The 27,391-nt window shown below is 35.9% G+C and overlaps 1 long non-coding RNA gene across 2 annotated transcripts in view; it reads left to right on the top strand.

Moving 5' to 3' along the window:
• The window catches only part of LOC129650192 (uncharacterized), a 117,494-nt gene that overhangs the window by 71,689 nt on the left and 18,414 nt on the right, over positions 1-27,391 (top strand). The window contains exons 2-3 of one of the 2 annotated variants that reach the window (XR_008713677.1): positions 6,124-6,223; positions 22,644-23,612. This is a non-coding gene — a long non-coding RNA (uncharacterized LOC129650192). Of the gene's footprint in view, positions 1-6,123; positions 6,224-22,643; positions 23,613-27,391 lie in introns of those variants that run through there. The other variant, XR_008713678.1, reaches the window with a different exon arrangement.

Here is a 27,391-nt window from a genome sequence, read left to right as displayed (position 1 = left end):
TGGCAACCCACTCCAGTGTTCTTGCCTGGAGAATCCCAGGGACGGGGGAGCCTGGTGGGCTGCCATCTATGGGGTTGCACAGAGTCGGACACGACTGAAGCGACTTAGCAGCAGCAGCAGCAGCATACTAAGACTCTTAAAAAGAGATGACTATATGGGCTTCTCCAATTTCTATTAATATTTTACCAGTCTCCACTACTCTACCAAAAATATGATATTATTGAGCTTACACATAACCTTCATACAGCTAGATGAGTAGCTGGTTTGGAGTTCTCATGCTATTTGATCTCATTGTATCACTTGACAATGTTGATCACACCATCTTCCATGATTAGATGGCCTCATTTAGCTTATAAGTCACCACACAGTTTGCTTTTTCCTGCACCTCACTCATCATTCTTTTTCCAGTCTCCTTTGCTGGCTTCTCCTTATCTCTTTGATTCTCATTGCTGTTGTCCTGAGTTCAATATTTGATGTTCTAATTCTTTACTTACATTCACTTCCTTGAAGATCTCATCCAAATACTGGCTTAAATATCACCTACATGCTGACAGTATCCAAATTTATGTCTTTAATAGTCACCCAAATAAGAAAATGATTTAAAAAATAAATCTACATTTCATTGAAAAAATTATTATGTATTTTCCCAGAAAAATTAAGTTTCTAAGGTAAGAATTTAGTCATTCATTAAATATTTGTGTGTATTTTCTGTGTACCTAGTGGCTGGAAGTCAGAGAAAGGAAATCAGAAATATGTTAAATTATTGGGGAAGACATGATAACAGAAAAATTGTATGTCTTAAGTATTTGACAAGCAACAGTCTATGTAGGAGAGCCTTATGGTGCCCTTAAAAATAGGAGTGTTAGAGCCTGAATTAGAGAAACAAGGACAAAATGAATCTCTAAAGTCATTTCATCTGTCATCCCTCAATTCCTCTTGAGAAACCTCTGATTGCAATAGTTTTCAATGACTCAGGGGTTAGAAGTTCAAATACTTTTCTTGTAAGATTATGTCACAATTATAAGTGACATAATCATTAATTTAATTTTAAAGCTCTCTTCAAAGTCTTTACATTACATTTTGCTGCTGCTACTACTAAGTCACTTCAGTCGTGTCCGACTCTGTGTGACCTCATAGACGGCAGCCCACCAGGCTTCCCCGTCCCTGGGATTCTCCAGGCAAGAACACTGGAGTGGGTTGCCATTCCCTTCTCCAAAGCATGAAAGTGAAAAGTGAAAATGAAGTCGCTCAGTCATGTCCGACTCTTAGCGACCCCATGGACTGCACCCTACCAGGCTTCTCCTTCCATGGGATTTTCCAGGCAAGAGTACTGGAGTGGGTTGCCATTGCCTTCTTTGTACATTTTGCTGCTGCTGCTAAGTCCCTTCAGTCATGTCTGACTCTGTGCGACCCCATAGACGGCAGCCCACCAGGCTCCTCTGTCCCTGGAATTCTCCAGGCAAGAACACTGGAGTAGGTTGCCATTTCCTTCTCCAGTGCATGAAAGTGAAAAGTGAAAGTGAAGTCGCTCAGTCGTGTCTGACTCTTAGTGACCCCATGGACTGCACCCTACCAGGCTTCTCCCTCCATGGGATTTTCCAGGCAAGAGTAGTGCAGTGGGATGCCATTGCCTTCTGTGACATTTTGTTAGAGAGTTTTATTTATCCCATAGTGAACTACTGCAAAAAAAAAAAAAAAGAAAAAGATCTCACTAGGAAATATTTTTCCAATCTTAAATAGGTTATTATTAAATCTGAATACAGGAGTTATTTGATAGTCTAAATGAATAGTGGAGTTGATTGCTTCAAGGTACTATCTATAACTGAAAATGGAGGCTGATAATAATACTGAAACAATTTTAATAAAAGTTCTTCTACTTGTAATTCTTTAGTGGGACATTTTCCCTGACCATACATTTGTTATCTCTTTGGGATACTGGTCAGACAAGTTCTAAACAGGATACCCACATTTAACCACATATAATTAGATCTTATACACTGTAAGAGATTTGTTGGACACCAGGCCACTTAGCAAGCATGTGGTTAGCCAAGCTGCATCACTGAAGATGCTCTTGGTAACCACTGGGCCACTGTGGTCTGGGGATGGTTATTTTGGCTTTGGCTCTCCATTCCTAATCTCTTGGAGAAGTGTTTTCCTTCTCTGTTTACACTTCTAGTTCTACACTAAGTTGTGGCTTGCATTTTAGATTTCAGTGTCTTCTGGAAATCGGTTGGTTTATCTTTTTCAAGATTTGCCTTGAGAGTCTGTGTTTTATTGCCAATTAGCTAGGTTTCTTAAACTATAGTCTAAAGGGAAGAAAAAAATATCTAAAAACATTAACCATAATAAATAGGTTTTATAAAAGTTTTAAATTCCACTATAGTTAATCAGTTTGAACAAGACATTTAGGCTGTAAATAGCATTTTAAAGTAAACAGAGCTTTATACAAAGTGACAGTTAGAATTACATTTTCTGCTTCTGAGTGTGAGAAAATTAATGTACCAAAAAAGTGCCTACTATTTAAAGATGTCTTGCTCCAGACATATTTAACAACTGAGATTTGCAGTGGGTAGACCACTGAAGTGTCTCGTCATTAAATTATGCACCACACATTAGAAACAGATGTACTCCTGGAAGTCTTGCATGACAACATTGTTTTGCAATTTCCCAATTAAGACATTGCTAAAACTGAAAATGGAACTGAACTAACAGGTCAGCTATCTTACTTTAATCATGGAGGAGAGCAGTTGGTTTTGAGAAGGCCTGGTGGCTTTTTTTGGCAGTTTGATATAAAATTGAAATGCTAATTCTTTACCTTGTTTTCCTCTACAAGCTAAGGAATTAAAGAAATTACTCATTTTAAATATTGCTTGAGCTTAAAGTATTTAGATTTTAATAGGCCAATGTCACAACTACTTTAGTATATTGAGTCACAAAACAAATCTTACAAATCAAGTGGAAAAAAAAAAACTGGGAAAAATGTTACAGTCATTCTTTCTAATCCATGGAAAAATAGCTATGTATCTCTCTGGAGATAAATTGTGTAGAACGATATTTAAAGGAAAGTGAGATTTCATTGAAGCGTAATTATTTGGATGGACTTGGACAAAATCAAAAGATAAGACTGGACGGTTGTACTTCCCTGGTGGCTCAGTGGTAAAGAATCCACATGCCAATACAGGAAACACGGGTTCAATGTCTAGTCTGGGAAGGTCCCACATGCCACAGATCAATTAAGTACATGAGCCACAACTATTGAGCCGGTGCTCTAGAGCCCAGATGCTGCACTTACTGCAGCCTGAGTGTCCAGAGCCCATGTTCTGCAACAAGAGAAGCTACCACAATAAGAACCCTGCACACCACAATGAGAGAAAAGCCCGTGAAGCAATGAAGACCCAGCACAGCCATATATAAATAAATAGTAAGATGTTCTCAAAATTAAAAAAAAAAGAAGGGTTATTATCTGGCACTAAAAGGTAAAAATGAAAATCATTGACTGGTTCTAGTCTAGGAAGTATTTTTGAAAAGAATAGACATTAACTATAAAAATCTATCAATTTATATTCCAATGTGTGATATATTTTCCATGGAAATTAATTTAGGAAAAATTTTCAAATTCAGGTCATATATGTGGGAATTCTTTCTTTTAAACTTAACTGTCCTCAAAAGCGTTAGTAATTACAACTTATAAAAGAGTCAGAGTTTGCTAGACAAATAAAATTGAGATCAGTTTTGGAAATTTTATTTTATAAAATGTTATACATTGGAGGCTTCTGTTTGAAGTGTCATAAAATTAATAAACCAAATATTTTACAGAACTGGGGGAATAAAGGCTGCAAATTGTCTTTATCTGTGGTTGCCATTCTCAAATATGAAATAAGAACAGTAATTTTTCCCAATTTTTTTAAACTGTAGGCCACATATTTTTTGACCACCATCTATTTATTTGCATATGTATTTCTTCACTAAAAATGTTTTGTTTCAAAAAGTAAATCTACAGTTGTTTTATATCCACAGTTAATTTTCTTGTGTCCAGATACACACATTTTTATTCCAACAAGATAAACATTCCAATGAGATAAACATTTTCACTAAAAGGTTGAGACACTTCAAAGTGGCCACAGATGACTGATTCTTCCTTAGTTACTGCCTCATTGTAAATCTTTGAGCAAGAAAGAATTTCTTCGTTCATTTCTCATTCCTTACAAATACAGGTTAGAATAGTGTAACCCTAGGGAAAATAGCCCCAATTTATATTTTTCAAAACTTAATTTTGAAATAATGTCCAATGAAAAAATTACCCATTCACTTAGTTTTTAGTTTATAGTTTGTCGTTGTCTCAATTTGTTTGGATGACTGCAAGTTCATTAGTTAAAGATACTGTTATACATGTAGTGAGGTTTTATGGGGATGGGAAAAATGCATAATGTTATGAAAGACAGACACATGTTCAAAATGTTGCCATTTGTTTTACATGAATTAGAAAATGATGACACAGCTCTGTTTTGAAATCATCAGTCTTCATGAATTATTTTATAAATAATATAGTTGAAATAAAACCTCAAACATTTTTAGACCACATTTCCCCCTGTGATCTTTAAATCCAGGCATTTATTTAGGAAAGCTAAATCCTTAAGTTTTAAAGTTATGTATACTTCATGCACCAAAAAGAAATTTGAAGACTTTTTTCCTCTCTTTTTTGGCTCCCTAAATATTTTGTGTAGTTTATGTTTCTTTGTTATAGAGAGGGCTCTAAGTCCATTTTGTTTTTTTGTGGGAGTAGAAACTGGGAATTGTGCTTTGCTAAGTGTAAACAATATAAAAAACTAAAGTATCTTCTGAATTTGGATCAGATCCCTAAGTCAATGAGATTCAGTAGCTTCTTAAATTGGCAAACTATGTTCCCATCTACCAAAGATGAAAAATGGGCCAACAAGTAGCTTAAGGATTTTTGCCAGATATTTACATATAAATCAAAGGTGATGTCTCCTTAAATTGTACTTAATATAGGAAACAGTCTGTTTGATTTCAAACTTAAGTGGTATTTGATGCAGTCATTGCCTGTTCATGATTAAAATCTTAGAGAAAGCCCACCAATGATGAGCAATCTAATATTTGCGGTCTCAATTGTAAACTGTGCCAATTTCATGAAAATCATATTACCATAGTTGGATCCAAGCTAACCACATAGAGCTCTTTCTCGATCCATAATTACATAATTAGATTATTTTTATCTTAAAGCATACTTTAAGGAACATTTTCTCTATGGTATATTATTAAAGAATCATGCCTTCTTAAAGTTTCTTTGTAAGCCAAGAAACCCACATGTTACACATTATAGAGGAAAAAAAATAGTTTTCATGAGATTTCTGCCCAGCTTTGAATCAAGGTTCAAGAACTGTATTACAGTCTGCCAGTGATATTTTGGGAGTGAAGAGAATACAGTTGCAGAGCAAACTTTATTAAAATAATTGATGAGACAAGATATTGGATGTTAAAAAATGCTATTACTCTCAATGCCAAACCTATCTTTCTCAAGAGATGGAGTTGGACATTTGAGATAAGATTTTAAAACTATATTCTCTATATAGAAACTGCATCTGTTATAGGCTGAGGGGAGGAGGCAGTCTTGATCTTCAATAAGTCTATTTTGTTTTAATGTTTGGTTATTAATATATACAATATCTTTCATCCTCATTCTCAGTTTTATATAAGCCAAAGAGAGTGTAAATTCATCAATACTATACAAACCAGGCATACAGAGTTTGGTAACTGACTGTGAATTCTGGTAAATTGCTTATATTTCTCTAGAAATGTCGGTTTGCAGATCTCATGCTTGATATGCTAGAAATGAGTGAGAAAGATATAACTCAAGGTAAGGACACAATGCCTAGGGAAATAGAAATATGTGAGATGATAACCCCACTCAACCAAATGGACAATGTTAGTTAAGTAGTAAATGTTTTTACTTCATTTATTTTATTTTCTATAGATGTATAAATGGGAAAAAAAAAAGAGCTTAAGAAAGAAGGCTACTCTGAATCAAATATGGAAGAATGTCCATTTCAAGTCTTAGCTGAATCAGAGTCTGAAATTTCTTATCAATTTCTTTTTAAATTACAGAATGCTGCCTTATGCAGATGTGCAGTGAACCCTTGGACAGGAGAGTTATTTGTCCTCCCAGTCTTCCCTGTATCAAAACCCATTGACAACACAACTAAGAGTAAGTTATTAAACTTGTCCTTAATTCTGTCTACAGTGATACACCTCTTTGAGATTTCTCACAAAGCTTTTCTCCAGGTTTGGATTCTACTCTGAGGAATTATAACTGGAGTAAGTTTCAGTTTCCTATATCTAAAGTGTCAGGAAGCATTTAACAGGAGGCTTCCTGTGTGCTGTTTTGGATCTGTCAGGAATCCTCTGTTTGTTATTAATTCCTGAATATTCAGTAATTAAGAGGAGAGACAAGCCTCTCCCAGGGCCGAGGGATCCAGGCATTTTCTTCGTTAGTTTTTCTCTACGGTGATAAGTACCCTCTTCCTTCTTGTGAACCATACGGTAAAAGTGATTATTTACAACTCTCTGTCTCTTTAATATGGATTGCTTATGTTTTGTAAGTCTGGAATTTCAATCTTTATGTTTGCTGAAAATAACTACAGTATATATGCCCACACCATGTTGATTAAAACACCTTTGCTCCATCAGACGGAGAAGGCAATGGCACCCCAGTCCAGTTCTCTTTCCTGGAAAATCCATGGACAGAGGAGCCTGGTGGGCTACAGTCCATGGGGTCGCAAAGAGTTGGACACGACTGAGCGACTTCACTTTCACTTTTCACTTTCATGCATTGGAGAAGGAAATAGCAACCCACTCCAGTGTTCTTGCCTGCAGAATCCCAGGGACGGGGAAGCCTGGTGGGCTGCCTTCCTTTGGGTCGCACAGAGTCAGACACGACTGAAGTGACTTAGCAACAGCAGCAGCAGCTCCATCAGAGATCTGGTCCCTGTGTCTTTCTTTCTCTCTCTCTCTCAGGCTATTTCTTTGGAGCACAGAGGTCCTCTGAGTTCACTTTCCTGCCCGGGGTTCTAAGACACTCTCAAGAAGGTGCTCTGCGCCTTTACCCCATTGAGAGGGTGCCTGAGGCCTCTATGAACAGAGCAAGCCCCGTGCCAGGGGCTTTATTGGCTTTCTGTTTAAACCAAGGAATATCAGCCGCTTTCTCTCCTTTACTTTCTTATCATCGACTCCGGACCACCAGGTTCCGGTCCATTAAAGGACCTCAACATAAAGTATAAGATCACTGTCACATCTTTGTTGTATCCTGTGATGCACTGCATCATTGATACATTGGATATCAGGATATCAACCGATACATTGGATATCTTTTTGGATATCAATATCCAATCGATACATTGGATATCTTTCCAACTGTTTTGGAAAGATATGGTTTCCTTCTACCTTTAGTAAATTTTCTTTCACTGGCTTTGTTATTTTTCTATGATGCTGAAATTTGAGCATGGCTCTTTGAGTACACTACAAAGAATCCAGGGTAAACTGGATTTGGTTATGTCACAACCCACTCCAGTATTTTTGCGTGGAGATTTCTATGGACACAGGAGCCTGGCAGGCTACAGTCCATGGGAACGCAAAGGGTGGGACATGACTGAGTGACTAACTCTTTCACTTTTCAATCCAAGAAGGTCTGTGGGTTCATGATGCAAATTTGCCTATCTCCATTCTAACAATATAGACCAATGTATCAATCATTAAAAAAATAGTTCTCATCACTGAACTAAAATTATTAAAGACAATGTGTATCCATTTTTAAATAGTTTACTATGCATTAAAGTTTTGGGGAATTTTGTGTGTTTGACTAGTTACACAATAGGGAGGGGGAAGTGTTGATTTAATGATACTTCTCCTCAGTTGTTTTGTATATTGTTGTTTAATCAGTCAGTTGTGTCTGACTCTTTGCGACCCCATGGACTGTAGCCCACCAGGCTCCTCTATACAGGGGATTTCCCAGACAAGAATACTGGAGTGGGTTGTCATTTCCTTCTCTGGAACCTTCCTGACCCAGGGATAAAATATCCATCTCCTGCATTGGCAGGTGGATTCTTTACCACTAAGCCACCAGGGAAGCCCTGTTTTGTATATAGTAAATGAAAAGGCAAAAAGATAGCACACTGAAAGATGAACTCCCCAGGTCGGTAGGTACCCAATATGCTACTGGTGATCAGCGGAGATATAACTCCAGAAAGAATGAAGGCATGCAGCCAAAGAAAAAACAACACCCAGTTGTGGATGGGACTGGTGATAGAAGCAAGGTTCGATGCTGTAAAGAGCAGTATAGGAACCTGGAATGTTAGGTCCATGAATCAAGGCAAATTGGAAGTGGTCAAATGGAGATGGCAAGAGTGAACATCGAGACTTTGGCAATCAGCGAACTAAGATGGACTAGAATGGGTGAATTTAACTCAGATGACCATTATATCTACTACTGTGGGCAAGAATATGGATAATTTAGATTTTTTCCCCTATTTTTTCACATAGCATTGCATCAGAAAGCATAATGAATAGTATCTTTGCTTTACTTTCAGGAAAAAGAGGGTGATTTAGCTTATTCCATAAACTCAAGCAAAAATGAGATATTCCAAAATAGATAACAGTTAAATTTCTGTTTTTTAAAGGAAAGAAAGATGTGTGTGTGTTGTGTATGTGTATACACATATATATTTCCAGGATTCTCCACTTTGTAAGTAAAACAAAGTGAATTGTTTTAATGGCTGGTTGGTAGTTAACTCTGTAGTTCTTTTACCGTGTATCAAGCTTATAAAATAGATTAATACTGGATAATTATTTTTATACTTTCATCAATAACCACAAATATTATTGATATTAGGACAATGAATATAAATAGTTTGAAAGCAATAATTATCTTTATTAGCTATTAACTATTATTATAGTTTCAGTTCCCAAGTATTAGTTTCTTAAATTGATAGTATTGCAATACATCTAGATGTTTGTTGTGAATGAACCCAGAGGCATCTTTGTAGGTCCATGAAGAACTAATTGCTGTGGGAATAGGCCATAACTAGAAAGCCAGAAAAAAAAAAATATATATGCCCTAAGTGTGTCCAGTCATTTGAATTCTGGCAGCACAGGATGATAATCCTTAAGAGCAGAAGCACATGAAGTGGTTGTACCATTATTACAGCTTAATGATTGGAAGGACAGCACAGGGATGGGGATCACAAATGGAGTCAGGTAATCAGAGTTAAGGAAGTAGAGATAAAAGCTCTGGAAGGCTGAAGTGGAATGAACAGTGAATCTGAGGCAGAATATGAGAGTGGAGGGGGCTGCATAATGAGAAAGTTTTGGAAAAATGCAGAAGGGTCACTTTGAGTCTTTGGTTAAGTACTGATCTACCACAAACATTAAGGAAAACTGTGGAACTAGAGAAAGAACATGAGAAAGGCCAGGGGTGACAAATTTTTTGAGTTCACATAAGATGGAAGTAATTTCTGTTCTTGAAGTCAAAGTGGAAAGACCTCATGATTCATCAGGCCTTAGCAGTGAAAGTAAGTTAGCCTTAAAATTCTCTGTGTGTGCATGCTTAATCACTTCAGTCATGTCCGACTCTTTGCAACTCTATGGATTGTAGCCCAGCAGTCCATGGGATTCTCCAGGCAAGAATACTGGAGTGGGTTGCCATGCCCTCCCTCAGGGGATGATCTTCCCAACCCAGGGATCAATCTTAGATCTCCCACATTGCAGGCAGATTCTTTACTGCCTGAGCCACCAGGGAAGCCACTTTCCTTTTTAACCTTTTTAACATGTTTAAAAAGTTAAAGAGAAAGGTTTGAAAAATTAATATGACCCACATGTAACCTAACTGTCTGCCTGGTGAAAATAGAGTGCTCTTTAAAGGAATAAAAAAAAAAAAATCCTTTACTGTACAATATGAAATACACAGTGTCCAGCATTTAGTCAAAAATTACTAGGCAATCAAAGGAGCAGAAAAATACAGATTTTAATCAGGAGAAAATAATTTGATAGAAATAAATGCAGAAATAGCACATAAAGGAATTAACAAATGAAGAGTTTGAAAAGCTGTGACAACTTCCTGTTTATGGTCTAAAGTATAGAAATCTTAGAAATTTTCACTTTTTCAAAAAGAAAAACAAAGATGAACAAAGTAAAAATCAATAATCATTTTTTGATATATGATATACATCAGAGAATTGAAGGTCACAGGGCAAACTACTGCCCCAACTGGAGACAGATTCATATACTGCAAGTCAAAGCTTTTTCTTCACTAGGAGCAAAAGTCTAAGAGCAGAACTCTGCTAGAAATACCTAAACAGCAACTGCTGAATGGTTGGAAGTTCTGTTTGGGTAAGCTTGAATGTTAGAGACTCCAGGCAGGGCAGTCATACAAGGTATCTCATGTTTATGAGAGTTTTACCCCCAATAGTCCCACTAGGTTTCAGGATGAACATTAGAGAGAAATGTCCTCATGGTTCCCACAGTGTGAGAAAAATGCAGCATTCTGAAATATTCCAAAAGCATCCTATTATCCTTAACAAAGAATGCCTTCTAAAGTTACTATTTTACCAAAATCTAACTGACTTGTATTTTAATAAACCCTATCTGACTTAGGAGAAGGGAAATATCAAACTCCAGCCCCATTTTACCTTTGATGTGGGGAAAGGAAATAACAAACTTCAGAAACACCTCTTCATTTCTGTCTCACCCAAGGTGAGGAAACTAGAAAAACAGAAAATTAAATCCAAAGTTAGAACAAAACTAATAATAAAAATTAGGGTAGAAATCAGTGAAATTTAAAACAGAAATCAATAAAGGCGACAGAACACAAAGCTAGCTCTTGGAAAATATCAATGAAGTTCATGAACCTCTAGTCAAATTAACTAAGAGTAAAAGTAACCAGTGGTTGACCTGGATTAGGGTGCTGGGAGTGAGGAATGAGTAGGTGGCACAAAGGGAATTATTTAGGCCTGGGAAGCTATCTGTATGATACACTGTAATGGTGGATACATGACATTATGCACTTGTCAAAACCCATAGAAATGTACACACACAGAGTGAAGGCTACTGAATGAAGGCTACTATAAACTGTACACTTTAGTTAGTGATAATGCATATGGATAGGCTTATCAATTGTAAAAAATTTGCCACACTACTCTGAGATACTAAACATGGGGAAAACTGTCTAGTTTAGGGGAAATTGAGTATACATTGGAATTTTTGTACTTTCTGCTCACTTTTTTCTAGAAACTCAAAGTGGCTCTATATGGTGTGCTAATTTAAAAGATAGCTGAGATAAACATTAGAATTCCTCTACAAATGATATAAAAGAAAACCTGAACATGATGAGATCTTAAACACAATAATCATAATGAAGTTGTAAACAAAATTCAGATAGATTTTCTAAAGATAAAAAGTACAACACATACTTTAAAAAATACACTAAATGTTATTATAAGTATATAAGTTACAGGAAACCTCATTACACTTAAAGGCATATTAATGAAAACTATGTTAAATAAGTCATAGAAAAAGATGAAAATAATTTTCACTATTAGAGGGACATTATCAAGCATTATAACACATTTGTAACTGGAGTCCTAGAAGAAAAAATAATGAGGCAGGAAAGAAATGTGATGAAACAGTCTTTAAAAGTTTATAAATTTGATGGCTGACAGACACATAAATTCAATAATTTAAATAATAATAAAAATTAAAAGATGCTCAACATCACTCATTATCAGAGAAATGCAAATCAAAACCAAAATGAGGTACCATTTCACACCAGTCAGAATGGCTGCTATCCAAAAGTCTACACGCAATAAATGCTGGAGAGGGAGTGGAGAAAAGGCAACCCTCTTACACTGTTGGTGGGAATGCAAACTAGTACAGCCACTATGGAGAACAGTGTGGAGATTCCTTAAAAAACTGGAAATAGAACTGCCATATGACCCAGCAATCCCATTGCTGGGCATACACACCAAGGAAACCAGAATTGAAAGAGACATGTGTACCCCAGTGTTCATCACAGCACTGTTTATAATAGCCAGGACATGGAAGCAACCTAGATGTCCATCAGCAGATGAATGGATAAGAAAGCTGACAATGGAATATTACTCAGCCATTAAAAAGAATGAATTTGAATCAGTTCTAATGAGGTGGTTGAAACTGGAGCCTATTATACAGAGTGAAGTAAGCCAGAAAGAAAAACACCAATACAGTATACTAACGCATATATATGGAATTTAGAAAGATAGTCACGATAACCCTGTATGTGAGACAGCAAAAGAGACACAGATGTATAGAACAGTCTTTTGGACTCTGTGGGAGAGGGCGAGGGAGGGATGATATGGGAGAATGGAATTGAAACATGTAAATTATCACATGTGAAATGAATTGCCAGTCCAGGTTCGATGCATGATACAGGGTGTTCGGGGCTGGTGCACTGGGTTGACCCAGAGGGATGGGATGGGGAGGGAGGTGGGAGGGTGGTTCAGGATGGGAACACATGTACACCCAGGACAGATTCATGTCAATGTATGGCAAAATCAATACAATATTGTAAAGTAAAAAAATAAATAAATAAAACTGAGATAAAAAAGAAAAAAAAAAGAACAATGAGTTCTTGCCAAAGGTCCCAAGTTATGCACTCAGAGCTTCCGTGGTGGCTCACCTGGTAAAGAATCTTCCTGCAATGTGGGAGACCTGGGTTTGATCTCTGGTTGGGAAGATCCCCTGGAGAAGGGAAAGGCTATCCACTCCAGTATTCTGGCCTGGAGAGTTCCATGGACTGTATAGTCCATGGGTTTGCAAAAAGTCAGACATGGCTGAGCGACTTTCACTTCACATATGTACTCTATGCTATGCTATGCTAAGTCACTTCAGTCGTGTCCGACTCTGTGCAACCCCATAGACGGCAGCCCACCAGGCTCCCCTATCCCTGGGATTCTCCAGACGAGAACACTGGAGTGGGTTGCCATTTCCCTCTCCAATGCATGAAAGTGAAAAGAGAAAGAGAAGTTGCTCAGTCGTGTCCGACTCTTGGCGACCCTATGGACTGCAGCCCACCAGCCTCCTCCGTCCATGGGATTTTCCAGGCAAGAGTACTGGAGTGGGTCTAGGCAAAGTCTAATTTTTATTGTTTCAGAATAGCAGTTTAGTAGGAAAAAAAAAAGAAAATAAATAATAATGAAAGCCCAATAGTGGTAATGAAACCAACACTGAGGTTTATAATAAAATCACTGAAAACCATAGATACTAAGAAAATCTTAAAAGAAGGTAGAGAAAAAAGACATATGCCAAAGAGAAAAGTATACATCAAAATGAAAGCAGACTTCAGAAACTATAAAACCAGAAGACAATGGCATAAGATCTTTAAGATGCTAAATGAAAAATATTTCTTGACCTAGAATTATTGCATGTATCACAATATCTTTCAAACTTACAGACAAAGCTATGTTTCAGACCAAAAAAAAAAAAATGTGAGAATTAAGAAGATTCATACTAAAAGTAATACTTAAGGAAAATATTCAGACAGAAATTAATTGGTACCAAATGTATATTTGAATCTGCAAAAAGAATGGTAAATATTTGATTGTTGTTCAGTTGCTAGGTCGTGTCTGACTCTTTGCAACCCCATGGTCTGCAGCCTGGCAGGCTCCTCTGTCCATGGGGATTTACCAGGCAAGAATATTGGAGAGGGTTGCCATTTCCTTCTCCAAAATATTTAAATAAGCATTCAAATATTTAAAGAAGATATATGTTCTCACTTTAAAAAATTTCTGTAGCAGGTCATTTCTTGGTCATTAATAACAAATTTACTTAACATTTATTATTAAGAAGTAATAATGCATGGTGACATTTATAGAATTAGCAGAAATAAAACATATGACAACAATACAACCAAAGAGGAAAAGCGAATATGGAGTTACACTCTTATAAAATTTTTACACTATATTTGAAGTGATAATAATGTAATCTTAATTTAGACTCTGATAAGTTAAAGATGAATATGGTAAACCTTAAAGCAATTACTAATAAGAAAAAAGAACAATGTGAGTTAACTAACAGTAAAGATACAATAGAATTATATAATTAATCTCATAACATCATTAATATAAAAATGCAGAAATATTTGATAAGAGAAAGATCAGATGGAACAAATAGAAAATGGCTTTAACTTGTCTTATTGATAGCCACATTGAATATATTGTGTCATCCAATACTAAAGTCCAATACTAAACTTAGGTATTAGGGACATATATGTTTAGGCCAAATTGAAATGCGATATGAGTATAAAATATGCATTGGCTATCATAAACTTAGTTAATCTAATGTAAAATATTCAGTATTATATTTTTACATTGATTGAATGAGAATATTTTTGGATATACTTGGATAAATAAAGCAAAGTATTTTAACCATTTTTGGTTAAATGTTTTAACCATTTTTGGTGTGTCTACTAAATTTTTTTAAAATTACATATATGTGACTAATATTTGTGGCTCACATTTTATTTTCATTGGATAGCACTGGCCCAAATACTCCAATTAAAAGTAAATATTGTCAGATTGGATGAAAATCAAAACCTATATATATATGTTGTCTACAGGAAACCCACTTTAAGTATTAAAATATAAATGTTAAAGAATGGAAAAAGTTATAACATGAAAACACCCCTTAGATGAAAGCTAGAGTGCTCATATTATATCAAACCAAGTTGACCTCAGAACAAGGAAAAATGCCAGGAACAAGAGAGACGTTATATACTAATAAAGAGGTCAATTTATCAAGAAGCTATAATAATTCTAAATTCAGTAAGAGAAGTTTGAAATATGTGAATAAAAATTAACAATAGACTGACATCTTAAGAAATGCTAAATCAAGCTAAAATGATTCATTCAGGCTGAAGAAATGACACCAAATTCAAACTGGATCCTCAGAAAGAAATGGTAAATATAAGGGTAAATGGTAAACAGTATTTCTCTTCATATACTTTTATACGAAAGTAAAAAATGGACTTTATTGGATTTATAATCTGTGTAGGCTTATTTATATACATAGTTGTACTGTGTCTACAATTTACATGAATTGGTACAATTTTAACTCTATGTTGGTTAGGAAAAAACTAAATATTTGCACTGTAATCCATCGAGTTAAGAAAAAAGAAAGGGAAAAAACTATAGTTAATAAGATAGTACATAAAATAAAATTTTTAAAGTATTCAAAAATCAAAATCAAATGAGAAAAGGGGGAATAGAGTAACAAATAAAGGAGGGGATAAATGAAAAAAACTGCATGGCAGATCTAAATTGAATCATATCAATAATTATATTAAATATTAAGAAACTAAACATCCAAATTAAAAACTGTCTAAATGGATAAAAGACCCAACAATATATCATCTAACAGATACAGTTTAAGTAATAATACATAGAAAAGTGCTGCAATTCTAACATAAGCACAGCCCTGTTAATAAGAGATTTACTTAGTAATTGGCTAACGAGGAGAAATATAGTTAGCATGCCAAGAGTAAGCAAAAGACGGCTGTAGTGGCAGTGTTAATAATAGATAAACTGACCTTAACACAAAGTGTATTCCTAAAAATAAAGATTTCATAATGATAACTCATTTCATTAGGAAGACAAAATTATCATAACTATGTGCTTAAGAATAAAGTTTAAAAATATGAAGCAAAAATGAACAGGATTAAAGAAACAGATAATTGGAAATATCAAGATTTTGATAGAGAGTTTCTCCTCTTTAAGAAATTGATAGAGAAACTAGACTTTAAACAACCAAAACCAATTCACCTTCAAAGAAGCTAAAGTATAAAATAATTCAATATATACACATGTAGATATATATATAAAAGTGAAAATAAAAATTTAATCCTTAAAAAGTTTTGGCTCTCTACATTTTATGTTTCATATCAGAAGATAAAACAATGTCTTTGATATAAAACAACAAGAACTAGATTTACTTTCCTTTATTCTGATGTCTTTGTAAATAGTTATTTTCTATTTGGATTAACCTTGAAAACATTCAGACATCAGGGCAAAGAATAGCAAATATATAACATTTTATTAAGCCCTGTTCTAAACTAAGTCAACACTACCTTTGCTTCACCTTCTTACTTAGAAGTTAATGGCAAAAAAGTTAATGGCTAAAACTGACAGCAGTTTTTGAAAATGAAAATGATCAGAAAGCATCTCCAATTCAAAATCTTTCAGGCATGGGAAATATAATTTTGCTTTATGTCTCATAGTCTAGATGGAAAGTTTGCTTTTCACTGTTAGGTCTGGGATGTATCTAGTGGTTGCAATGCACCATAACCTTTTTATATAGAAAACATGCTTCTTATACAGTGGTCAATATGGTATGACATTTGAGTAGGCACAAAGTGAAAAAAAAGAAAATTCTTAAAAACATCATCAGATCAGGTCAGTCGCTCAGTCATGTCCGACTCTTTGCGACCCCATGAATTGCAGCACGCCAGGCCTCCCTGTCCATCACCAACTCCCGGAGTTCACTGAGACTCACGTCCATCGAGTCAGTGATGCCATCCAGCCATCTCATCCTCTGTTGTCCCCTTCTCCTCTTGCCCCCAATCCCTCCCAGCATCAGAGTCTTTTCCAATGAGTCAACTCTTCGCATGAGGTGGCCAAAGTACTGGAGTTTCAGCTTTAGCATCATTCCTTCCAAAGAAATCCCAGGGCTGATCTCCTTCAGAATGGACTGGTTGGATCTCCTTGCAGTCCAAGGGACTCTCAAGAGTCTTCTCCAACACCACAGTTCAAAAGCATCAATTCTTCGGTGCTCAGCCTGCTTCACAGTCCAACTCTCACATCCATACATGACTACAGGAAAAACCGTAGCCTTAACTAGACGAACCTTTGTTGGCAAAGTAATGTCTCTGCTTTTGAATATGCTATCTAGGTTGGTCATAACTTTCCTTCCAAGGAGTAAGCGTCTTTTAATTTTGTGGCTGCAGTCACCATCTGTAGTGATTTTGGAGCCCAGAAAAATAAAGTCTGACACTGTTTCCACTGTTTCCCCATCATCACTTCCCATGAAGTGATGGGACCGGATGCCATGATCTTCGTTTTCTGATTGTTGAGCTTTAAGCCAACTTTTTCACTCTCCACTTTCACCTTCATCAAGAGACTTTTAAGTTCCTCTTCACTTTCTGCCATAAGGGTGGTGTCATCTGCATATCTGAGGTTATTGATATTTCTCCCAGAAATCTTGATTCCAGCTTGTGTTTCTTCCAGTCCAGCATTTCTCATGATGTACTCTGCATATAAGTTAAATAAACAGGGTGACAATATACAGCCTTGACGAACTCCTTTTCCTATTTGGAACCAGTCTGTTGTTCCATGTCCAGTTTTAACTGTTGCTTCCTGACCTGCATACAAATTTCTCAAGAGGCAGATCAGGTGGTCTGGTATTCCCATCTCTTTCAGAATTTTCCACAGTTTATTGTGATCCACACAGTCAAAGGCTTTGGCATAGTCAATAAAGCAGAAATAGATGCTTTTCTGGAACTCTCTTGCTTTTTCCATGATCCAGCGGATGTTGGCAATTTGATCTCTGGTTCCTCTGCCTTTTCTAAAACCAGCTTGAACATCAGGAAGTTCATGGTTCACATATTGCTGAAACCTGGCTTGGAGAATTTTGAGCATTACTTTACTAGCATGTGAGATGAGTGCAATTGTGCGGTAGTTTGAGCATTCTTTGGGATTGCCTTTCTTTGGGATTGGAATGAAAACTGACCTTTTCCAGTCCTGTGGCCACTGCTGAGTTTTCCAAATTTGCTGGCATATTGAGTGCAGCACTTTCACAGCATCATCTTTCAGGATTTGAAATAGCTCAACTGGAATTCCATCACCTCCACTAGCTTTGTTCGTAGTGATGTTTTCTAAGGCCTACTTGACTTCACATTCCAGGATCATCAACCCCTCACAATACCAAATATTGGCATAGTGAGGGAAGCAATCTGTGTTGTTAATTAGGTCTAACACCAATTTTGTATTAATTTGATTTCTTTTTCTCTTAGCCATGTGAGTGATATGCATGTGCCCCCTCCCTTACCTGATAGCTCAGTTGGTAAAGAATGTGCCTGCAATGCAGGAGACCTGGGTTCGATCCCTGGGTTGGGAAGATAAGATCTCCTGGGGAAGGGAAAGGCTACCCACTCCATGGGGGCAGTCCATGGGGGTCACAAAGAGTGGAACAGGGCTGAGCGACTTTCACTTTTTCCCTTACAACCATTTCCCCCTCCTTTTACAACTGGCACTTTTGGTTGGTGATATGTGTAGAGTTTTCCTGTTGCTGGTCCCAAATCTGGCATTATTTCTGACAGTCATTTTATTTGGATTAAATCCAAACATTTTAGAAGACTGAAGTAAATTAATTGTGTTATCTATTTCAATAAAAGAGCCAAACCAACATAAACAGGCTATAACAGTAATGGCCAATTTAAAGGTTCATTAACAAATACCAGTAGTAACACTATAATTTCCAACCTTTTATCACTCAAATATGAAACAACAGGCATTGAAGATACCAGAGAAGAAACTATGTCATACCGCAGACTGTAGTTGATCAGCTTTTTACTTATCATTATAAACTTCCAAAATATAGGTTAAGTTCTAGCTGTCTTGCTAATTTTCAGATTTAATTGTGCCCCCAAAATGATGACAGCATTTTAGTTGTTCTTTTTTGTGCTTCCTTTCCCATTCGTCTCCTCTGGGAAACACTTACTTTCTGATCATTTACCCTCCTTAATGAATCTCCTTATTTAATTGTTTAAAATGCTCTATATAGTTTTAAGTGAGTTTGGAGCCTCAGTATTTACTTGTTCACAGTGTGATGGTGGAAAGATGTAGGAGAAACAAAAATGACAGTGGTTTCCTAGAATTTAGGTATTGTTTCTGCCCTCTCTTCTGGGCAGAAAAGAAGCCGTAGCCACAGGTAAGCTGAGCGCCACCTTACAAAAACACCTGGCTGTAACTTGTGTACAAGAAAAAGCTAAAAGTTAAAGTGAAAAATTGGGAAAAATTACTCACAAAACCCTGTAGATTAATAATATTTATTATTCATCTGCTAGAAATTTGTGAATGTTTACCTAGTTTTATTAGTAACATTAATCATTTCTCTGCAAAAGACTTTTAACCTTTCAAGTGGCAATTTGAAAGCTCTTAAGAAGTGAAAATTGATTAAAATTTGTAAAAAAAATTATAGAGGAAGAAATATAAACATAAACATAGGAATGACTTTTCACTCTTATCTATGCCTTCATTTGTAATAATAGTACAAAAAGAACAGCCCACAGTTTTCACTTGTCCTCTTAGCAATGAAAATTGAGTAACAGTATATGGTACTGTTGAGGGTGGAATGAGACCGGAAACGTAAGTGCAGATGGTGCTCAGGGCCAATGGGATATTTATGCACTCTCTCTTTTGACATTCAGCTTCAGGGAACTAGACGTTGTAAAACTCTAGTGAGATAGTCATGTTTATTAAACAATTGTTTGAAGTATAAATATGTATAATATTTTTGATATGTATTTGGTATGTGCTGTGTTAATTTTAAAAGTGAATCAACTCTTATATTCTAGTGTGAGGAAACAATCACATGTCTAGACAAAAACTTAACTACTAAGTTGATTCATAACATAATACTATATAGTAATGGAAAGTCAGATATAATCTAGATAGCCAAAAGTATGGCTTAAAAGAATCTGACAATCTTTATGATGACATGTCATACAAACAGTGAAAGAGAATATCAGGGGATATTTATTAACACGAGAAAACATCCATATTGTGTTGGTTGTTAAAATTGGAGGCAAAATTACTTATAATATAAGTATGATTTTGTCAAAAGATATGTATTATGTAATTACATACATATTCATGTAATTATATAAAAATATATAAAATATATTTTTATATATTCTTAAGGCCAAAAGGAAATTATGGTCTCTATCACCACTTATATTCATCCACTCAAACTGTTAAAATGCCATAGACTGGGTGGATTAAACAACAGAAATATATTTCTCACGTTCTGGAGGATGGAAGTCTGAGATGAGGGTACTGGAAGGGTAGGTGTCTGGTGAGAAGTCTTTTGCAGATGGCTACTTTCTCACTGTGTCTTCACATGGAGGAAAGAGAGAGCTGTTCTTATAAGGACACTAATTCCATCATAAAGGGTCTTACCCCATCCCCCATCATCTCATCCTAACCTAATTTCCTGCCTATGTCCATATGTTCAGATAGCATCACCATGGGATTTAGGGCTTTAATGTATGAATTTGAGGGATACACATACAGTGTAACTTAACACTTCACAGATAACTTATAATTTCTTCTTAAACAAAGTAATCACATTCCATAGAGTCTAAATAGGTTAATTTTTATATTAAACAGTATTAAAAACAGTTGAAATATTGATTCTAAATGGCATGATGATGAACCTAGTTTCATTGTACACTTTTGAGCATTTCACAAAGCTTCCCTTGATCACCTCTCTCATATTCTGTAGCTCTTTGAGATCAAAATGACAATCACTAGGAATCCTATTTCTTAGTTATACACATTAATACTTCAAATAAGAGTCATAATTTAATCAGGGTGCATAGTTGCTACTGGGGCAAAATAGGGAAATGAATATTTTTAGATTCTTAATGTTATATACCCTATAGCAGTCCAGCTATGTTTCCAGTAAAATTCTTGGAACGTTGTCCACGACAAAGACAGATCAGGCTTTCCCTTCAAACATTAATTACTCAAGTAAGAAAGTGCCAATGAGAAAACAGTGCCAACTACAGGTATCACGTGGGGACAAGAATGAGCCTGCCAGGAACCCCTTCTTAAAACTTTACAGCCCTGTTATATTTTTCCTAATGTATGGGAAACAAAACCATGAAGAAAAAGAATAAGAAAGAAAGAGGAGAGAAAGGAAGGAAAAAGGAAGAAAATGAGAAACAAAGAAAGGGAAGGAAAGAAGGAAAGACAGGAGGAAGGAGAGAAAAGAGAAAACAAGTGATATGAGGTTTAGCCCACAATTCAAAAGTTAATCCTATTAGGGGAAGAACTATATAAGCCAAATTTCGCTGGTTGAAATTTCTACTTAATTAATTACAAAATTGTATGAGAAGATGCTTTGGACTTACTTAGCTTTCTTGTTTGTTTTTGTTGGCTTAATAAACATCCTTTGGAAAGAGAATGTACATTTGGAGCCCTGTATACCTCTGCCCTCTCCAGTATACTCTGCCCACTTCTACCACTAAGGAGGCAGAAGCTATTGGTGCCGAAGTGCTGGTAACACACTCAGAGCAGACAGTATCCTTTAAAGACCACAGCCTGCTGGAAAGCAGAGTTGCTGGAAAAAGCAAGCTCCTAGTAGCTACATCAGAACACTTTTCTTCTTTTTCTCCCTACTTTGGTCACCCTGGGAACCACTTTAAAAAAATCAACTCTATTGAAATGTAATTTACGTAAATAAATATTACTGTTTTAAGTGTATAGCTTGGTGAATTTTGACAGATGTAATCATCCAGGTAGCTACTGGCACAAACAAGATGTTATTTCCTTCACTCCCAAACTTTCCCTTATACCCCTTCCCAGTTATCTTTCCTATCTCCAACACCATTCTGTTACTCTGAATTAGATTTGTCTCTTAGGAACTTTCATATAAATAGACTGGACTGTTTTGTGCTTAGCTTTTTGTAATTAGAATGTTTTTGGGATTCATTCACACTGTTGGATATATCACTAGTTTATTCCTTTATATTGTAGTAGATATAGTTTTACTGCTCTTTCCTGTATAGTTGATACATTTTCTATTTTTTTGTCTAGTCTTACTGCTCAAGGCCTTTAGTCAAATAAGTGATAAGAACATCCTTGCCTTATCCCCAATTTCAGGGGGAAATCATTAATTCTTTCAACACTAAATGCTTGGCATAGGGTTTTTACACATGCTCTTTATCAGGCTGAGGAACTTACTTCCTATTTTTAGTTAGATAATTTTAACACATTGGGTGTTTGAGTGTTTTAATTTTTTCTTACATCTGTTGAACTTATCATATAATTTTTCTGTTCAAATAACGAATAAGGTGAACAAAATTGATTTTTATGAGTTATTATTCAACCTTGCAATTCTATTAGAAACTCCAGTTGCTCATTTTACATATTGTCAAGTTCAATTTGTTATTATGTTTTAAGGGAGTTTTGATCTCTGTTTATAAAGGATATTAGTCTGCTGCTGCCGCTGCTAAGTCACTTCAGTCGTGTCCGACTCTGTGCGACCCCATAGACGGCAGCCTACCAGGCTCCCTGTCCCTGGGATTCTCCAGGCAAGAATACTGGAGTGGGTTGCCATTTCCTTCTCCAATGCATGAAAGTGAAAAGTGAAAGCGAAGTTGCTCAGTTGTGTCCGACTCTTAGCGACCCCATGGACTACAGTCCACCAGGCTCCTCCGTCCATGGGATTTTCCGGGCAAGAGTACTAGAGTGGGGTGCCATTGCCTTCTCCAATATTAGTCTGCAGTTTGCTTGCTTATAAATGTTTTTGTCTTGGTTTAACAGAGTAATCAGATAGGATCAGATCAGATCACTCGCTCAGTCGTGTCAGACTCTGCGACCACATGAATCGGAGCACTCCAGGCCTCCCTGTCCATCACCACCTCCCGGAGTTCACTCAGACTAACGTCCATCGAGTCAGTGGTGCCATCCAGCCATCTCATCCTCTGTCGTCCCCTTCTCCTCCTGCCCCCAATCCCTCCCAGCATCAGAGTCTTTTCCAATGAGTCAACTCTTCGCATGAGGTGGCCAAAGTACTGGAGTTTCAGCTTCAGCATCAGTCCTTCCAAAGAAATCCCAGGGCTGATCTCCTTGCAGTCCAAGGGACTCTCAAGAGTCTTCTCCAACACCACAGTTCAAAAGCATAAACTCTCATGCAATTGCAACTGCATGATTCTCACCAGATATAGCCTGATGGATATGATAGTGTTACATGAAGCACAGTAATTACTGAAATTGTACTTGTCAGAGCAAAATAAATATCTGTCTTTGATGATAGAGAATATATGATTTGAAGTAAAAACTTTAATGCATCTTATGTTAATTATTTACAAGGATTCACAAACACTGTGCTCTAAATGAGCATATAAATATATACATGTAGTTGCATGGAGACATATATGCAGTGAGAGAGGGCTATAGATTATAATGATTTGGGAGGATGCTTCTGTACAACTAATACCCCTTAAAATTTCATCTTCCATATGTGGTTCATTTTGGAGAGCTATCACTTCCATTGAAATTACTTTTCTTTTGTCTATCCCTCCTGCAATACTATAAAATGCTCAAAGACAAAGATCAAATTTTATTTGTCTTATTTGTCATGGCACTATATATCATAATGGCTATTAGATGGTCAATAAACTGTTGGATAAAGTTAGAGAACTTCCATAATATAAATACCTAGGCAGTAAATCAAGAAGATGCTAAGGACAGAGAATTATTTAGTCTGCTAGTGGGTTTAAAAAAGGTCTCAATCCCATAGCTTACTTTTCAACCACCAAAAGCATCAAGAGAGACAGGTTCTCCATAGTTTCAGATCTAATTTTTGCCTTTTGTTCCCAGTTAAGGCAGTTTTTCTGTTGCTTATTTAAATTGATTTCCCCTAAATAAAAATGACTCAAGGAGTAACTATTATGCGTGAATCTATAGGCACATACATAATATTAATATACATAATCTTTGTGTGTATACAGAGATATATATATATAGTGTGTGTATGTTTGTGTATGTGTGTGTGTGTGTAATTATATACATTCTGGGAATCCTTAATGTCTTCATTGCATCACACTCTGTAGTTTAGTTTCCAGCATCAAACCATTTGACTGGTTTCTCACAACGTTCCTCTCAAAGTTTATATTTATTAGCTTCTCATACTTCTTGACCTATATATCTATTTCTTTTTGTAGTCAAGACGTTTCTAATCTGTTTTAAGAATTCTTTCAAGTCATCATAGCCTCTAACAAAAAGGTAAGATCACAGTGCCCATTTTATTCTGCAAGTAAAATTCCATAATGCATTCTCAGGATGTGGCATCAAAAATTCTTCTCTCTTTCTAGAATCCTTCCAGAGTCAAAATTCATTACTTGTGTAGGTTTAGGTTATACATCTCACAGCCGCAGAGCACTATTCACATCACAGTCATCAGAGACTGGCATACTATTTATTGCCACAATTGGTGAATGGTGACTAAGCATCTTAAAGAATGGATAACTGATCCCACGATGCACAAAGGTGGCATACTGGCTAGTGGGTGCTGCTTATAATCTGATTATCAATGACTCAGAAAGGGCAAACTTCAACCTTCAAGCGTGATATAAAAATTGAAACCAAAGTTGCTTTTGTGAGGTAAAAACTTAGCTGAATAAGATATATGCCTCAATTGTTTTCAGTCATTGTACAATAGAAGAAACAGGGAACCTTGAGAGAAAGGAAACAAGATTAGCCTATGAGGACCCATTTTCTGCTTGGTTGTGTTTTTTGAATCATGGGCACAGGAAGAGGGAGTCCAAGCAAATCCTCAAAGTCTTGCTGAGTTGAGGATATAGAAACCATGGAGGAGCATACTGAGATTGCACAGCAAAGTTCCAGACAAAGAAGTACAAAGAGAAAAAGCTTCAGAAACATGCTTAGGGTACACTTGCAATTTTGCTGAGAACTAATCAGTTATATGTATAGAGTTCAAGTTCATGAGGCTGAACAAAGACTAGTCAGTAACTTGTAAGCTGAACAATCCCAGAGTTCAGAGAAAGTAGAAAGACATTTGATCAGGCCACTGAGGGTCCCTGGTGATAGCCCACGGGGTTATGCATTAGTAGTAGAGCTAAACTATCTGGAATGAAGCCTACTCTAGGCCAACCATAACAAAGCTTAACAAGAGGCCTTAAAGAGATCAAGCAGATCTGCAAGTAGCTTAAACTGTCTGCCGGATCAAAGGACAGCACTCTTTCAAGGAAAACAACAGTGCCGACATGACTCCAACATAAAAGTACTAAGCACGCCAAGAAGCAAGACAACACGAGCCACAATCAGGAGTAAATTAGACGACTGGAACAAAATCAGAGACGAGAAGGATTTTCTCTAGGAACTAGAGAAAAAGGATGTTATTGGAGCTCTTATACCAATATTTAACTATTTTGATATTGAACATAATAAACTAGTAAGTGATAAAAAGCAAAGTGCAAAAGACTCTCCTTAGTATACAAGAAAAAATAGGATTTAAGAAATACGTATGCATGCTTTTCTGTGCAAAAGATATTAATATACAGGAAAAGTAATTTTGAAACATTTGAGACAGTTCACCCTCAGAGCACAACTGGAAATGAAATATGACAGAAGAGGAAGAAGTGATTCTTTGTTGAGTATATTTTGAACTACGACCCTTAGAATGGTGACAGTGTTTCCCATATTCTCAAAATAAATGATTAAAACCTGTCAGAACATGGCACATGCAAAATAAAATTCAAAATGTTAACAAACTTAACTCTATTACAAAATGATAAATATAATCACATTAATTAGATTGGGGCAGAAAAGAACTAACCAAAGTCTTAAACACACAAACACACACACACACATTGACTATATCTGTAAGGCTAAAGACAAAAAAGAACTGTGTGAACAATATTAGACTCCAGTTTGGAAGTGTGTTTTTCACAAGGTTATGAGTTTTTAGATGTAAAATTACTTTGTGTGTGTGCTAGGAGTGAGCAAAAAGTAAATATATGGTGGATAATGAAAGCCTGGGTGTCTACTGTCAGAAAATAGTTATTGATACAAATGAGGGAAAGGGGAAGGCTAGAATGAATGCTATAGTATTAGACTAGGGGGAAAAGCATGTGGTATGTTTTTAGTACTCAGATAGATAAATGTAGAAACATAGATGTGCATGAATGTATGAGTTGATATACATATATATTTCCTACCTCCTCCAGCAAAAGGGCCTAGAAGCAATACCACTGAAGTAGCAATGAGAATTTATTCTCTAATGAAAGGAATCAAGCTCCTTGGAGAAACATTCCGCATCAGGATCTGGCAAGGAAAATATAAGATGAGTCGGGGATATTTTGATGCCAGAAAGTAAGAAAGTGCTCTCAAAACAATGATGGAGATATTTGAAGAAGACACAGGACTCAACATGAAGGAGCTCTCATAGCCAAATCTGGGAAAATTTGAGCTAATAATGATAGTGTTAGATTTATAACCTAGAGAAGAAGATATCTATGAGTCCATACAAATATAAATAATTGAATACATCAACAAAAAAGGGAAAAAATCACAAAGGCCAGCTCTTTCTTACAGTAAAACTTTAATCACTGAATATAGGAGTAAAGAAAATAGAAAATCATCAATTTTCAGTAATAATCATTATAAGGCAGAACCTTTGAGAAATGTTAAAATTAGTGACGTAGGTATATTGAGAAACTATTTGCATAGTGTTGAGGTATCTCCCCACAATATATGTCATTATAAAATAGTAACATTACAGTGGAGATGCCATCTTAACCAAGTGATTAAATTTAATGTTACTAGTCACAAAATACATAAAAAAACATGTAGTTTCTTATATGATGCACTGAATAGGACATAACATCCATTCTGTGGTGTTTTTTACCAAAAAATATTTAATTTTAATATAATTATGAGAAAACACCAGAAGAATTAAAGTTGAGAGGTATTCTACAAAAATAAATGAACAAAAATAAATGACCTGCCCAGTTTCAGTGTTATTGTTGTTGTTTTATTTTTAATTTTTTAAATGTCTGAAGACTAAGGAACTGTCAGAAGACATGGTGACATGACAACTAAATGAAATGAGAGAACCTGGATTATATCATGGACCAGGAAAAGGACATTAGTGGGATATATAGAAGAATACTCTATAATTTGGCAGTATGCAAAACGTTGCAGAATAACCCGTGAGTCAAAGGAAAAAGAAAATCACAAGGGAAATTGGAAAATAATTTTAAAAAATGAAAACATAAAAAAAATTGTGGGGTGCAGCTAAAACATTTCCTACAGGAAAATGTATAGATTTAATATTCTTATATTGAAAATATAGAATCTATTATCTTCAGGTTCTACCTTAAGAAGCTAAAAAATGAAGCATAAAGTAAACCCAAATTAAGTAGAAGGAAGAACATTTTAAAAGATAAGAGCATCCCTGGTGGCTCAGATCATAGAGAAAATTAAAAGAACCATAAATTGGTAATTTGAGGAAAAAAATGAGTCTGAAAAATGTCTGGCTAGATTTA

This window comes from Bubalus kerabau, chromosome 4, assembly GCF_029407905.1.
Source record: "Bubalus kerabau isolate K-KA32 ecotype Philippines breed swamp buffalo chromosome 4, PCC_UOA_SB_1v2, whole genome shotgun sequence".
NCBI lineage: Eukaryota > Metazoa > Chordata > Mammalia > Artiodactyla > Bovidae > Bubalus > Bubalus kerabau.
Note: the sequence above shows the minus strand (reverse complement) of the source record. Positions and strands in the feature narration are given on the sequence as shown.